Below are 15,748 nucleotides of genomic sequence, written 5' to 3' on the forward strand. Positions count from 1 at the left end.
TATTAAACAGAAAATATAAAACCATATACAATGGTAATAAACCTAACAAAAATGAGTAAGACTTTTATAGAGAACTATTTTACCATGCTATTAGAGAATACAAAACAAGATCTAAATGAAGGGAGAGATACACCATGTCTCTGAATTGGAAGACAGCGTTGTAAAAATAACATTTCTTCCCAATCCAATCTATAAATTTAATGCAATTCAAATCAAAATACCCGGCATCCATGTATATATAAATATTAAATAAATAAATAAAACAACTTGGAAAAGTAAAGCAAAGATGAGAGGCTAACCCATCAGATATAAATGTTTATTACAAATATGTAATAATTAAATTACTCTAGCATTGCAGAACAGCAGACGCATAGACTATTATAACAGAATAGAGATTCCAAAATCATGCGTATGTACACATGGGAAATTCCTAAGGAAAGATTAGCTACTTAGAGCAGTTAGAAAATAATGAATTATTTAAAAAATAATGTTGACATGTAATAATAACAACAAGAACAACAACCAGTACTTATTGGACACTTGCTATGTTCCAGCACTGCACCAAATGTTGAAATACATATAGACTCAATCTCTGATACAGGGAATTTTGACACAGAATATTGAGCCATACATCCATGGAAACTGTTGGGGCATGTTAGCTAAATATCAGGATGCTTCCTGAATATGAGTTCTGGAAGAAAGCAAAAAAGTACTCTCTAATGATGGGGAATCTGAAAATAAGTGTGTGTATGCAGAAATCCATAAATTTATCTCTTTCTCTCAATCATTTGGAATAAAATGGATAAATACTCATGTGGATCAAGATGCTGGCATTGAGATAGATAAATTTTCAGTGAATAAAAATATCTAAAAAGTTTACTTTGTTTACATTATGTTAAATTATATATTAAAAATGTCTCTCTGACACAACTAAACTCTCTGGAGCTTTGACATTTCCTCATCTCTTTCACATTTACCTCCGTTGACTTTCACTCAGGATCTTATATATAAGCTTTCCCTCCACCCCAAGGGCAAGGTTGGAGTTTAAATAAACAGAGCACAGACAGGAAATTCAATCTTTCTCACAAAAATTTATGGGAGTCCAAGAACATAAACTACCACAATTATACTAAAGCCTCTTATTCTCTCTTGTATCTGTTATCCCTAAACTCCTGGGAGCCTAGCTGTCATCTGTCACAAACAGCTGTTATCCATGCCATTCTGTCCTGAACAATGTGAAGTCATACACCTCTTGCTCTTAACACGTTATGCCTTCTCTCTCATGACAAATAGCCCTGAAGAGTGGAACATTTCTTCCACAATGATTGCTTTTCTCAACAATCCATTCATACAACTTTTTCCTTGAGTGGTGTTGGAGGAGTAGAGAGAGAAGAAACTAAGTGGACAAAGCATGTGTGGAGGAAGTGAGGGCGATGAATCTGTATATGTTAGCTACATGAACATATATATATTCATGCTTTCTCCTCTTCTCAGTCCATCAAAGAGTGAACATCTCTGCCATCCTCCTTCCTAGATAAAAATTGGCAAAGAAGAGGGTGTAAAAGCAGGGTATGGAAACACACCTAAAATTCCTTAAAAGAAACCAAATATTTTTGACCTGCCATTTGGGAAAGTTGGCTTCCTATAAAAACGCTGCTAATATTTAGCTCTGCACCCTGCCAATTTTGAGATCTTAGATCTACCTTCTGATGGCTACGTCCTACCTGAAAATCATACTGGGAAATAAGAGGCTGGGAACTCAACTAGTTGGAAGGAAATGTCTGTTCCCTAGCTCCGCTCACATGTTTTTATTTGTGAAAGATTTCTATAGTGCTTAGTTTTAGTGGGTTTCAGTAGAACTGTAGAAAAAATGGAAAAGACTTTGAGTTGTTTTAAAATTGGGATCAAATTGTACAGTTGGTATGCCTGATTATAAGTTACTTTTAAATGCTTTTTATCCAACTTCAAATTTCCTGTCAATATCTTAGGACTGCAGAGGGGAAGAATGTTTGTGAATTTCAATTTGACACTCCAAATATTTGCTTAAAGTCAGTATCACATCTTTGAAGAATTCAAGTTCCACCATAGTAATGTTAATAACCTAAAAGTGATATAAATAACCAGTTATCAAGATACTCCAAATCATAGGTGACCAAGAGAGTAAGTTCCCACTGTTTTTAAGGCATCTTAAAGAACAGTGTGATAATCTTACTAGACCACTCAAGCTGAGCTTATGATTCTGAATATGGTCTTATAATTTAGAGGACCCCTGGACTATTATCTTGTTACTACATGTATTGTAAGTTCTCCGTGTAAACCCACCAATGCCATCTACCGACTTCCTCAACAAAACCAAGCATATATGCCTGTCATCACTGCAGATTTCAGAAACTCAAGAACATCACAAGGCGTTATTTCAATCATGTTTTCTGTCAACCAGATTGCAATATCAGTGCTAAAAGCATTTTTCATTTGAGGTTTTTTTTTAAAAAATGAGAATACTGTAATGAATCTTTTTGGGAATTTGGATTGTAGAAACATCATTTTTAAAACTCTGGGTTTCCCTAGATGGTTGATCTGATTTCTTACTATTGTGGGTGTTTTCACAGGGTGGACTGACTCAGTTATGTTGTCTTTAATTGGTGTATGTCTATTCCCTCACCCCTACAGAGTCTGAGGAAAAAAAGATACTTCCAAGACCCTCCCCAGACTATGGAATTAGTCCAGGACAAAGCACCTCCCAGGATGTGTTCAGTGAACTTTGAATTGTATGAAGGCAGAGGAATCCTGGTCCATCATAATTTTATCTCCCCTGCACTAACTGTGGGGAAGGGTGCTTGGGATGAATGAAACTGGCCTTAGTGAGCTGTGTTCAATACTTCGAAGCTGGTCAAAATCCCTGCCTTTGTGTAGCAGCCAGATATAATGCATAGCACTGGGAGTGCAACGTCTTGAGACTTGAAACTGATTTCAGAGGTCAGATCCAAAATCTGTGGGAAAGGTTGGATGCTCCCATCTATTAATCTCATGGGTGTGGAAACAAAGGCATTTTGTTTTCTCTTTGTTCTCTCTGTTTTCATCTCTGTGTTTCCCTTTTCCTACCTTCTGTGGGTTACTTGAGTGTGTTTTAGGATTCCATTTTGGTGTATCTCTAGTGTTTTTGAGTATGTCTTTGTATAACATTTTTAGAGATTGTTGTAGGTATTTGCATTTACCTATCTTAACACAATCTACTGGTGTCCACATTTGACCAGTGAGAGTGAAGTATAAAAACCTTTCCTCCCTTTGTGTCCCTTTACTCTTCTCCATTTATTTATTGTAAATGTTTCGTCTACATGCATTTTGAACCACATTAGATAGTGTTATAATTTTTGCTTCAATTCTCAAACAGAATTTAGAATATTCAAGAGAAGGAAAGCCTATTTTATTTACCTGTATATTTGTTTACCATATTATTTCTTCCTTCTTGATGTGCTAAGTTTCCTTTATTAAAAAATCATTTCCTTTCTGTTTGGAGTACTTCTTTTAGCCATTCTTTTGCAGTGAGCCTTCTGGTGACAAATTCTATTAGAGTTCTTTCATCTGAGAATGTCTGATTTCTCCTTCATACTTGAAGGATATTTTTACTGGGTATAGGATTGTGGATTAACAGTTCTTTAAGCACTTGAAAAATGTTGTTTCTCTTCCTTCTGGCCTCCCTGGTTTCTGATGAGAAATCTGCTATTATTTGAATCACTTTTTCCCTATTGGTAAGGTATTGTTTTTCTTTTTCTTTCTGCTTTCAAGAATTTTCTTTGTTTTTAGTTTAGAAAAATTTGACTATGTTGTATCTTGGTGTAGATTTCTTTGTTTGGGGTTCACTTAGCTTCTTGACTTTGTAGGTTTATGTCTTCTGCCAAATTGGGGAAGTTTTCAGCTGTTATTTCTTTGAGTATTTTTCCATTCCATTCCTCTCTGTCCTTTCCTTCTGAGACTCCAATGACGTGAATGTTAGGTCTTTTGTTATAGTCCCACAGGTCCCTGAGGAATTTTGTAGTCTATTTGTTTGTGTTGTATATTGGGTAATTTTCATTGTTCTGTTAACGAGTTCACTGACTTTTCCTCTGTCACTTCCTTGCTGCTATTATGTTTATCAATTGAGTTTTTTATTTCAGTTATTATATTTTTCAGTTCTAAAATTTACATTCGGTTGTCCTTTATACCTCTGTTTTTTGCTGAGACTCTATTTAAAAAACATTGTTTTGAGTATATTTGTAATTGTTTGTTGAAACATATTTTTGATGGTTGCTTTATAATCTTCTTCAGATAATTCTGACATCTCTTTCATGTCAGTGTTGGCACTTATTAATTGTGCTTTTTCATTCAGTTTGATATCTTCTTCGTTCTTGGTGTGCAAGTGATTTTTGATTAAAATCTGGACATTTTGGGTATTATGTTGTGAGAACCCAGATCTTATTTAAACCTTCTCTTTTAGGTGGCTTCCTGTGACAGAGGAAGGAGGAGTGCAACCTCATTACTGTCAGGTGGGAATAGAACTAGAGATTCCCCACTTGACCTCTATTGTCAGCTGAGGGGAGTACTTCTTCTTACTGCTGGGTAGCCTTTTAGCTCCCTACCAGGCCTCTACTGATACCATGGCAGGGGGTTTACCTCATTATTACTGGGCTGTGGTTAAAATCTTGACTCTCTGCTAGGCCTTTCTGATGCTACTCCATTGGGGAGTGAGAGGGGTACCTTATTACTGCTGGGTAGAGGTGGAAATCCAGGCTCCCCATGTGGTTTCCACTGACACTGTGAGGAATGGGGAGACTTACTGCCACCTAGAAGGACAAAAATCCCAGCCCTCTACTAGACTTCTCTGACACCACCCTGGTTGGCACCTTAGTAATGAGGCTGCACATTACAGTCCATCAAGAGTGGAAATCTAGACTCATCATGGGGTTTTGTTCTTGTGAGTGGAGATGGGATCACATGATTTTTTCTCTTATGTTTGGCTGGAATGATACAGTTATTTTCTAATAGTTTTCTGTCTTGCTAAACTGCCTTCTCCTTGTTCTCTGGCTAGAGAGAGTAGGCTTTCTATTTTTGTTTTTTGTCTGTGCCCATTGGTGTTTCTGGGTTACCAGCTTCTTCACCTCAAAGTCTGGGATTTTTGAGGCAAAAAGAAAACCCAGTGTACTCAGCACCCTATTGATTCTTGGGTCTCTTGCTGATCTGTCATCTTCCCTCCATCTTTCAGAGTCTTCATATGTTTGTTTTATATATAGTGTCTAAGGTTTTATTTGTACTTAGCAGGAAAAATAGGGAAAATTATGTCTGCTCCATCTTCCTGGAAGCAGAAGTCCCTCCACTTTAGCCACTCTCTTATGTAACAAGACATGGAACACTTCTCATCAAAAGTCTCACACTCCTTAGTTATGAAAGAACACCTCCAGTGTGAACTTCAGTGCTCCCTGTAATGTTGAAGAAACTATTTTGCCTCAACAAAATGATATTAAGAGAAAATATTTTAGAAGATTCTTCACTGACGTTGAAAGCATCAAATCAATCACTTCTCTTTTTACCCATCGTGCCCCTATTTGAATTCTCTTGCAAATACCACACTGCTTTTTTCTGAGGCATCTTGATTTGAGCTTTGAGAGTCCTTGCCTTCACTGTCATGTTTATTATCTAAACTACTAGATGCAAAGCGCTCCTAGTCTTCATTGTAACAAGTGTAACCAGTGCATTGAGTTGAGTGTAAACATGAAAATCTTTTATTTTTTTAAATAAATCTCTACTGGGGATTCCAATAATTCCCCTACAATACAAATTTGTGGAGAAAGGCCAAGTTTTTTTGTAGATGTTTTGGAGAAATCTTAGTACTCTATATGGTGAGGAAAAATTTAGATTTGTACTTTATATTCTATATAAAGATGATCCATAGGGCTGTTTCTATACTATTCATTCTACCCCATTAGTTTTTCTTTTTGTGTGTTTTAGACCAGTTCCACTCCTTTAATTGCTATGGCTTTTGAATATGTCTCCATACCTGGCAGAACGAGTCATGGCTATTTGGAGATTTTATTGTTCCATATAAACATTAAAATGTTTGTGAAGTTCTCCTAAAAAATGCTATAGACCTTTTTTTTATTGGTCTTGATATTGTATTGAATGTAAGTGTGGTAGTTAAAAGTGCTTGAACATTTCCTTCATAAATGCCTTGCCAATTCTTTATTAGATTACCCTCACTTTATAGGTTTTTGATTTCCATATGATAGCGTATTTACAAACTTGATGAATTCTCTTATTAGTTCCAATAGTTTGGTTTTTTTTGCAGGGAAAGATTCACCCTGAACTAACATCTGCTGCCTATCTTCCTCTTTTTTTTGTTTTCCTCCTTAGAGCCCCAGTGCATGGTTGTATATGCTAGTTGTAAGTCCTCCTAGTTTTTCTATGTGAGCTCCTGCCACAGCATGGCAACTGACATACGGGTGGGGTGGTTCCACGACCAGGAAATGAACTCAGACGAGCAAAGTGCTGAGAGTGCACCAAGCTTTAACCACTAGGCCGTCAGGGCTGGCTCTTTTTATTTTAAAATGATCATACCATCAGGACATAATATCTTACACCTTCCCTTGCAATTATCATAACCTTTTGTATTTTTCTTATCTTTCTTACTGCATTAGTTAGGATGTTCAGTTTTCCTATGCTGAATAATAATAGAGAAAATGGAAATTCTTATTTTGTTCCAGTTCTTAAAGGGAACATAACTGTGGGATTTTAGTAGATAAGCTTTATCAAGTCAAGAAAATTCCTTTCACTTCTATTTTTCTGAGAGTTTAGTCATAAATATGTATTGGCCTTTATCAAACATAGTTTTTCTTCGTTTATTAAGATGACCATGTGATTTTTTCTTTTAGTTTATTAATGTTGTGAATTGCATTAAGTTTTCTCATGTTGAACTGTCTTGGATTGTGTAAATAATCACATTGGATCATGCTATATTAATTTTGAAATAAATTGATATACTCAGTTGTCTGATAATTTATTTAGAGTTTTTTCATGTTTATGTTTGTGAACTTATGTTTATAAGTCAAACATATCTATACATTTTCCCCCTCTATTGTTCATTCATTTTTGGACTTAAGGTTACACTAGCATCATAAAATCAATTGGGCAACTTTCTCCTTTCTTCTATTTTTCTGGAATAACTTGTATGAGAAAGGGATTACCTGTTCTTATTTGGTAGCACTGAACTGCAAAAACCATGTGGGACCAAGATTTGGTCATTTTTGGAGGGGGAATTCTTGATTTCTGTATCCAGTTGTTTAATGGTGATTCATGTATTCAAGTACTGTATTTCTTCTTGGGTTTATCTTGTCATCTTATATTTTTCCAGAAATGTATCCATTTAAGCTAGGTTTTCAAATGTCTTGGCTTATAGTTGTTAATAATGTTCTATTATTTTACAAATCTCTGTTACATCTATAGCTTATTGCTACTTATTTTTTCCACATTTTAAAAAGCAATGTTTCAGTGTCTTCTGTTTTGTTAATCTAATCAAAGAATTATCACTTAGTTTCATTAACCATCTTTAATCTTTAAACATCTTTAAATAAGTTTTACATAATTGATTTCTGGTCTTTGTCTCCTTCATTTTTCCCTGTTTGTTTTATTATGTTGCCGTTTTTCTAATTTATGGTTGGAGGCTTACTTCAGTTATTTTCTATCTTTCTTATTTTTAAATAGATTTATTTAAAGCTTTAAATATTCTTCTAAGTGCAAATTAAGCTCTGTCCCAAATTTTGACATTTAGCGCTTTCATTGTCATTCAGTTTGAAGTATATTGTAATTTCCACATTATTTCCTCCTTATCCCAAGATTATTTAATTGTACACTTTCAGATTCCCTATATGGAACAGATATATGATTTTTAAAGCTATCCTTTTTTTTTGGTGAGGAAGATTGGCCCTGAGCTAACGTCTGTGCCAATCTTCCACTATTTTGTATATGGGACACCACCACATCATGGCTTGATGAGTGGTGTGTAGGTCTGCACCCAGGATCTGAACTGGTGAGCCCCAGGCCACTGAAGTGAAGTGCATGAACTTAACCACTATGCCACAAAGCTGGCCCCTTTAATTTTTTTGTATAATGGTTAGAGAAGATAGTGTATATGCTAATTATTACTTAGTGTTTGTTGAGGCTCCTTTTGTGCCTTAGTTTCCCTAGTACTAGTTAGTTTCTGTGAATGCCACATGTTTGCTAAAAATGTATTTTTTATTTTTCTTTAGTGTAAATGTCTCTATATGTTTATTGTTCAATGTAATTGATTATGTTCTTCAGATTTTTTATACCTTTGTTTATTTTTAATTGCTTTAATTAAAAGAACTGTATTAAAATTTCCAACTATGGGTTTCTCTGTAGATCTTTTCATTGTTATTTTACATATTTTGAGACTATATTGTTAGGTACAAATATATTCATGATCATTATATCTTCTTGATCTCTGGTTCTTTTTCCCAGTACATAATGTTCTTCTGTGCACCTATATATACAGGTTACATATGTGTACCATGTCTGAGGGTCAAGATGCATCCTTGTTATGGCAAAAGATGTAGAGACTTACAAATTTAGTTACACAAGTAGGAGACCATATAGCATAGTATAACTTCACAGATTGATAATTTTACTAGGCATGACAACTTTGACATTTTCCTTCTTTTACTTTTTTAATATGCCTACTTGACCTTCCCACTTCTGCAGAATTCTGGCAACATGTCTCTTCATAACAAGTGCAGATAACTAGTACAAACAGCTCCAGTACATTTTTTAATCATTTATTGTGAGACTGAGCAAATTAAAGATCAATTTCCTGGGCCTGAATATTTCTCACCAGAACATGCTTCAGGCTACTTGAAGTCTAATCCACCTGCTGATTTAAGATTTTTATATTTTTCACTGTTGATGCAGTAGATCTAACCTATAAAAATATTTATTCAAACCTGTTAGGGTGCTGGGGAAATGTATGATATTAGCTTTAAGAAAAGAAAAACTAAATTGTAAGAAATCATGCACCAATTAATTGACATTATTAGTAATGACTTTATTTTTTAAAGTGCATTGTAGATACTTGTCTCTTTATTTGCAGCATGGGTGAATAGTCTTTTGTAGACATAACCGGTTTCACTTGTATGGTCATTTCTGAGTCTTCACGTCATTTAACCTACTGGAAGCATTTGGAAAAGTTGAATACTCCCTCCTCCTTATAATACTGTCTTCAATTGCCTTCCAAGACACAATTTTCTCCTCATTTTTCTCATATGTTCCTAGCTACTCCTTTTAAGTCTGCTTTTTCTGCTTCCTCTTCATATTCCTGACCTGTAAATGTTGGGATGTCCCAGGGTTCAGTTCTTATAATTGTTTCATAATATGATTAAGTCTTGTGGTTTTAAATAGCATCTATATGGTAATTACTCCTGAATTTATTTTTATTTGGTTGAACCATATGAGATTTCTAACACTTGACCATTTTTTGATATACAAATATGATAATTTTATATGTTCAATGATTCAACCTAAAAGCGGTATGTGTGTATATATATATATTTCTGATATGTGAGCTTCTAACAAACTCCCTCTCTTCTCTCACAGCAGTCTATTGGCAAATCCTGTCAACTCCATCTGCAAAAGATATCCAAATCCAATCAGTCCTCACCAGGTTTAGGCTTCCACCTTAGCCCTAAACTGTGGCAGTACTCTCCTGACTGGTCTCCCTGCTTTCACTCTTGTCCTCTTATGGTCTATTCTCAACACAGTCGTCAGAGTCATCCTTCTAAATCATGAGCCAGAACTTGTCACTCCTTTGGTCAAACCCTTTAACTCTTTCAGAGCAAATTCCAAAATCCTTTCCCTGGCTTTTCAGGCATCACATGTTCTGTCCCCTTCTACCTCCTTGAGTTCATCTCCTTGCCCCGCATGCTCCCACCTTGCCTTTTAGTCTCCTCTGCATGAGAAACTCTCCTCCCACATATTTATGGCTCACTCCTTTATGCTTTAAGTGGCTCCAATGCCACCTCATCAGAGAGGTATTTCCTGACACCTCTACATAAAATAGCATCCCTCACTGTCACTCATTGTCCTTTTGTCTTGTTCAATTCTTCTTCATGGTACTTATCAGCACCTAATATGTTATATATTCATTTGTTTATATATTTATTTTCTGTCTCCTGCAACTAGAAATAAGCTTTACCCACCACAGATTTTTGTCCGTTTTCTTTGTGTTTTATCTCCAGTATAAAACAGTGCCTGGCACACAATATGCACTCAACATGTTGAATGAATGAGTACATGAATGAATGAACAATCTGGTTATAGTGATGGGGGCTTTTATTTAATGTTCAGGTTGGCACTACTCGTTCACTCATTGCCCTCTCTGCAGATTGAACGTTTTATCATTTTGTACATTACTGTCAGATGTCTCTGAATGCATCTTGCTTTTTGACAACAAAATGTCCCAGGCTTATCATGAATTTTTCTGCCACAAACATGGAATTGTATGTTCTTTAAGAAGTCATTTTTAAAAATAAATTATTTTAAAACATAATTAAGTACTAGTTTAAAAGAGCAAAACGTACATGCTTTTGAGATTTTTGCCAAAATTTCTTTTATCTCTTTTTATTATGGACACCAGTGTCTTTATTTATAGTATAGGAAACTTAGTATTGAACATTCATTTTCTTAATAGTCAGATAAATACAGATACTTGTGTATAATTTTAAAAGTCAAATAAGTATGTCACATAATTTAATGTGACTAAAAATAAGAAATACCAGAGACTTTAAAAACTTCATCCAAAATATTTAAGTGGAAAATTTTTATAGGTCCATATTTTCACAACAGTGTCTGGGGTTCATGGGAATAAGTTTATATAAAAAAAGAAAATCAGTGCATTTGGGTCATAACACATTTCAGTTATACTTCTATATTATTTTATATTTAAATACATACTTTTATACTTATAAATATCTTATATACTATATAATCTATATTTATAAAGATTATATGTAGATCACAAATCAGATACAAATAACTTCTTGTCATTTTTGGCCTATCTTCAGGTTTTTTTTTATCCCTATAAAACACAAACAGAAAATTTAATGTGATACCTTTAGAGAAAAACTTAGGGCACATATCCAAATTATTGCATGGCTGAAAAATGCCATGTCTTCACCACCATTTTGTGTTATGAATAATTACCACATAGATGAAACACTTTTTTTCTGCATAACTTGATGGAAAGTAACCAATAAAATCACCAAATGTGGGAAATGCTTTTGCCAGAATTCAAACAGATGACTAGACGCTGGGACTTCTTACTTGGACTGGACAGATCCAGAGCTAGTAATTCATTCCTAATGAACTGCTCGAGGGATTCCCAGGAATTTAACTGCTTCAGATTGACAATTTTCTAGGGAGCCAATAATACTAGAGGTTGCTACTTTGTGTGACTCATTAGTGCTAGTGTGTAAGCAGGAGAAAGCCCATCTGAGGCCATTTTGCTGTCAGGTTCATGAAGGAGCACAGGTGTTCTGGGACATTTTGGGCTCAATTTCAATCTGCCTTGGGGCAAGGCGTTCTTAGAATTTCCTACTGAACCTGCCTCCTCCGCTTTCTTCTCTTGGGCTGCCATTTTATTCTGGCAGCTGAGGAGCACAATTTCCTTTTCACCAGCCTTATCTGACTTTTCCCACGTTGCTCCCAGGGCCTCCTTCAGCTTGGCTATGTTGGCACTCTAGGGAATGCAGGAAAGTGGCAAATACTCCCCTGTATGTGGCCACATAGTCTCCATGTCCGGCCATTTCTGCCCCTCCTCAGTTCCTTAGGCCAGAGATTTGCTAATTCGCTCTGATAATTTCCCTCAGTTTGGTGGATTTTTTTCCCAGTGTTAGCACTGTCTATTTAATATAATTCTCTCCTAACCATCTTTCACATTAAAAAAAAAAAAAAAAAACGAAATCCAACAACAAACAAAAACACCCCTTTAAGTGTTTTGCCATTTTCTGTGAAAGGAAGGTGGTGGTGATGGGCGAGCAGTCCAGCAGCTCCACACATCTACATTTTCAGCTCAGAAACTGTGATATCAAGTGTGTGTGTGTGTGTGTGTGTGTGTGTGAGTGTGTGTGTGTGCATGTGTATCCCCATGGCTCCGGCAAGCCTCATAGCCTTGGAAATACAAGGATGTGTGCCAGCTTTCTTCTCCTCAATCAGTTTTCTTCATACCGGACAGTCAGTCATCTTCCCCTAGACTTGTGCTGCTCAAAGCCTCATCTAAGTGAGCTGATCTGGTAGTATCAGCATCACCTAGGAGCTTGGTGGAAATGGAAGAGTGCATGCCTCACCCTAGACCTACTAAATCCCATCATTAACTTCTGAGTCTATAATCATCATTTTCTGGTCATAAGGTTATAATTCTTTATAGCCACAGCTACTCTGAAAGTTGCCTGGAGATGTTCCTGGTATTAATATAATTGTAATTACTCTAACAATTCTCTCCTTTCAAACTTCTCTCTGTAGAACTTTAGGATTCCTTGGAAATCCTTCAACATGCTCCTTAGGGATGACGGATACCTACTGGGTGGAGTCCTCTCCTTCTTGAGACAACTTTTCAACCAGAGTAGCGATTGTAGATGAATTCCTAACCCCTGGTACCTGTGAATGTGACTTTATTTGGAAATAGGATCTTTGCAGATGTAATCAAGTCAAAATGAGTGTCGGCCCTAATCCAATAACTGATATCCATATAAGAAGAGGGATATTTGGACTTAGACACAGAGGAGACACAGTGGGGAGAACACCATGTGAAGATGGAGACAGAAATTGAAGTGATGGATCTAAAAGCCAAGGAATACCAAAGAGGAATGGCAAACACGAGAAGCTAAGAGAGAAGCATGGAACAGATTCTTACTCAGGGCCTCCAGAAGGAACCAACCTACTGACACCTGGATTTCAGAATTCTAGTCTCCAGAACTGTGAGAGAATAAATTTATACCATTTTAAGTGACTCGGTTTGTGGCATTTTGTTATGGCAGTCCTAGAAAACTAAAACAGTAGCTTTCCTTTGATTTGTCTTATGTCTGCATAACATGACACTTGCAGGAAGAATTGACTTACTTGTGAAATGTTTAGAAACCGTGACTCTCTTCCATTGATGGCGGTGATAGGTGAGGAAAAGCAGTGGGGCTCTTTGCCTCTGAATAAAACTCTTTTGTTAGAGTAGCAGTATGTTCTAAGTATTCTACAGTATTTCTAGTAATGTGTTTTTTCATTTGATAAATTTTAATTACTGTTCCCTGTCCTCGCTTCCATGGTCCATTCTCTGTACAGCTAGGACAAATTACAATTTCAATGATACTACGTTATACTGTGCTCAAAACCACTCACCTTCACAGACACCCTAGCTAATGGACCAAGGAAGTGCCTTGACTCTCCTTTCTTTCAAATGAGTTCCTTTCCAGAATAGTATACTGCCTGGGAAGCTAAGCAGGAGCCATTATTCCCAGATTGTTCTGGGGCCACTCATCAATCCCAAGAGGCCCAGCCGTGTTTTTTACTACAAGGTGCATGAAGTTCTTATGGAAATAAAACCAGTAGGCCCACCTTCCACTCCTGCCCCTTAAGGCATGCCTTGAATACGTTTTTTCACATATTACTAGAAATCACTGGAAAAAAATTTAGGTAGTATGCAAAATTTTGTTTTAGACACCATGAATAAAGATAAGTTGCTGTTTCGTTTGTAAGGAAAAAGCAGGCAGCATTATTGTATAATCTTATTAAGGGCAGTGTATCATTTCCAAATCCAGGAAGTCATAGTTTCCTACTGGTACTGGCTAAAAAGCAGTAGTTGAATGGATTAGTAGAGCTAATTAGATCCATTTAAAATTATTGTTTTTACTCTTTTCAATTAAGAGTATATTTATTTTCTTAGTAATATTTCAACACAGCAATTATAGTTTAAATAAACAAGTGAAAGAATGCAGACACTTATTCAAAAGAGATGCTCATAACATTGTTTTAAATTCTTAAAATTTATAGCTGTGTTCAGTGAATTCCAGTGGGATTTAGTGAGTTTATTTCCTTTTTGGTTTTAATTAGGAAACCCTACTGGAATTGTGGATAGCTGTACAAGCTAGAGGAATGGGTATGTTTTTACTTGATTATATTGGATGTTAGTGATTTTTTCTTTAATAAAATTTCAGTGATGTTATGGTATTAGTTGAGGTTTCTTTTTTCCTTAAGAATGGTAGAAATGAAACCAAATATTTACTTAAAGACATTTTGAATGTTGCAAAAGTATGTGCTTATTGAGAAAGTTGAGTTTTCTCTAAGAAAAAACCTCTAACTTCTATGTTTTGACTGCATATCAGTTTGAGATTGGGGCCTTGTGAAACTCCAACTAAACAAAATAAGTATTCAGAAAAACATTCTTTTATTTGTGGTGGTGAGCAGAGGCAAGACAGAGGGGAAAGGGCTTGGAATAGATGAACAATTTGCTTAGATTTTCTAGAAGGGCCACTTAGAAACTGTTAGGAGCATGGACTCAGCCACGAAACTTAGGATCCTCAGTGATTCATGGTCATTTTGGGGTTTCAACAGAAACTTTGTTCCTGCATAATTGTTGCTCTCTGACTGTGTATATATATATTTATATAAAATTGGTATATAATAATTATTATACGTAATACATATATTAGCTCTGCAGCTTCCCAAAAGATGGCAGTTGACATCCTATGTCTTGCCTCCTTCATCCTGAATCCCACACTGATTGCCCTAAGCACAGTACCTCATGAACTTTCTCCTCTTGAATTCTCACATTTCCGTCCTACTTGGACCTACTTTTACCAGAGTTGACTGACGACTTCCTTTGCTTACCCCCACCCTGTCCTCACTATTAGCCCTTATGCATGCCAGGTCTTTAGGCCACAATTCCATTATAAAAAGCTCTCGTAGATATTGACTTTTCCCTTCTCCTCTTTCATTTCATTGACTTAACCTAAATCTAGATCATTAGATTCTGGAGGAAAAAGGGATCTTAAGGATCAATTTACCTCACCTGATGAAGGCTATATAGCATTTCGAAGTTACACAGCTGTACAGGAACACTGCTAGAAGTACTTGTACTACATATTCCTCTCACATTTGTTAATATAATCATTTATAATAATACTTTATATCTTAGATTATTAAGGCATAAGATAATAGTAGAAATAAATCTGATAGTGATGTGACAATGTAATAATTTACTTATTGAACATATTTATTGAGCATATACTGTGTGTCAACAATTGATCTAGATACTGGGAATGAAGCTGGAAATAAAGTGGAAAAAAATCTCAATCTTCATGAACTTTGTATCCTTGTAGTGAAAGATGGATTCTAAACCTATACATAAATGAACTACACAATGGTTTGCTATGGTGCTGCAAATTCAAGTAGAGAAGGGGGAGGGGAAACATAGGGGGTTGTATGTTCCGGTGTGTGTGGAGTGAGCTGATGAAACCAAGGCTTTGGAAGTGAGGAAACTGAATATACTGGAACGGAATCAAAGAAGCATATGTCCTTTTTGACTTTATTTTTGCTAATGAAGAAGGATTAACATATATAATCCTTCGAAAGTTTTTTTTCTTCCTCCTGATATGAGCAATGGAAAATTGTGGCAGAGAGTAATGTAAGGAAAGGATGTTTTTACCCTGGCTGCTACCCTCAT

General features: G+C 35.9%; 1 long non-coding RNA gene across 1 annotated transcript in view; it reads left to right on the top strand.

The window, feature by feature from the left end:
* LOC102149631 (uncharacterized) overlaps nt 1-15,375 on the top strand; it is a 75,375-nt gene extending 60,000 nt beyond the window's left edge. The window contains exon 4 of the long non-coding RNA XR_001377473.3: nt 12,559-15,375. This is a non-coding gene — a long non-coding RNA (uncharacterized lncRNA). The remainder of the gene's footprint in view (nt 1-12,558) is intronic.
* The last annotated feature ends 373 nt before the right edge of the window (nt 15,376-15,748 follow it).

The sequence above is a fragment of the Equus caballus genome, chromosome 9 (genome assembly GCF_041296265.1).
Source record: "Equus caballus isolate H_3958 breed thoroughbred chromosome 9, TB-T2T, whole genome shotgun sequence".
NCBI classification, from domain to species: domain Eukaryota; kingdom Metazoa; phylum Chordata; class Mammalia; order Perissodactyla; family Equidae; genus Equus; species Equus caballus.